Below are 1,769 nucleotides of genomic sequence, written 5' to 3'. Positions count from 1 at the left end.
GTGTGTGTGTGTGTGTGTGTGTGTGTGTGTGTGTGTGTGTGTGTGTGTGAGGGGGAGATGGAGGTATGTGGGAGTATGTTTGTTCTTTAAAATTGTGTATTTCTGCTTCGTTTTGAGATGACCTTTTGTAAATGCGCATACATATTGATCTAAATTCTAATTGAAGCCTGAGGATTTTCTACCATATTCGATGCAACGCTGCTTTCAGTTGCTGCAGATTTGTTGATGATTCCTTTTTTCCTCAATTAGAATTTGCATCAATATACGTGCATGTTTACAAGAAGCGAAGAAATATAATTATGAAGAGCAAATATACCCTCATAAACTTCTCTCGTGCATGCACGAGAGAGATCCTGGACCAATGATGAGTGTGTCCTTTTCTAACTCCAGACTATCTCCATTCCTCAAATTTTTGACAATGCTCGGTTTAAAGAAACTATGTTTATGGTGTATATATAAGATGTTCGAAAATTCAACACTCGTGGACAGGTAGAGCGGACTAAACTGAGTCGAAAAGTCCTCTACCATTTTACAATTTTCGCAGTAGTTAACAAGATATTATTTACTAAAAATTGTTAAATATTGATTTTCAATAATTTTTTATTCAAATACTATTAACTTTACAGGACAGCAACAGACAAAAATTATTTATTTTCATCTCATAAAGTTCTAAGAATTTTAAAAAATTTATTAATACTATATTTTATTATGCTAAAAATAATTACCAATAAGAAAATGTACTATTAAAAAATTGATTAAAAATTCCGAAAAAATTCTTACACTTCTATGAGAAGAAAATAAACAATTTTTGTCTCTTGCAGTTTTTTTGTAAACTTGACAGTATTTGAGAAAAAAATTATTGAAGACCAATATTTGCCAACCGGCAATTTTTAGTAACTAATATCTTATTAACTATTCTTATTAACTAGTCCGCTCTACCTGTTGTAGATTGAATTTTTGAACAGCCTATATAGAGTGTTCTACGTAACAATAATCACGATTTTTCCGGTACTTCCGATGATGTGACAAAAATTATTTTGAATAAAATTTAATCAATTTTTAATCGACTATAAATTGCAATATTAAAAATTTGCAAAATATTTTTTTTTAGGAAAAGTCAAGGTCACCTAATTATTTTAAATGACACTACGTTTTTTTTAATTCATGATATTGTAACTGATATTAAGACGAATTCAATGACTTGCTATACTATGACTTTAAAGTCAGACGTGTGGGATGAATGAATGGAAATATTTTCATGAAAAATTATTTTATTTGTATTAAATTTTATATGGAAATATTCTACAGTAGAAAAAGATTTTTGTATTAGCTGCATATCAACTTTCTTTATAGGATACATTTTCGACAAAATGAGACTACAATTTGTTCTAATGTCAAACTGATTGTAAGAAAGTCTGACTTTAAAGTCATCGCAAGGTCATGATATAACGGGTCATTGAATTTGTCTTGACATCAGTTACAATATTATGAAATAAAAAAAAATATGTAGTGCCATTTTAAAAAATTAGAGTGATCTTGACTTTTTTCCTTAAAAAGAATAGAGAACTTTGCAAATTTTTAATATTGCAATTTGTAGTCAATTGAAAACTGATTAACTTTCATTCAAAATAATTTTTGTCACATAATCGGAAGTGTCAGAAGAATCGTGATCACAATTAACGTTGGGACGACCCTCGTATATATATATATATATATATATATATATAATAATGAGACGTAGCCAAGGAACGACAACAAGGGTAGTAAGG

The sequence above is a fragment of the Atta cephalotes genome (assembly GCF_000143395.1).
Source record: "Atta cephalotes unplaced genomic scaffold scaffold00007, whole genome shotgun sequence".
NCBI lineage: Eukaryota > Metazoa > Arthropoda > Insecta > Hymenoptera > Formicidae > Atta > Atta cephalotes.
The sequence above is the reverse complement of the archived record's forward strand: the minus strand, read 5'-3'. Positions refer to the sequence as shown.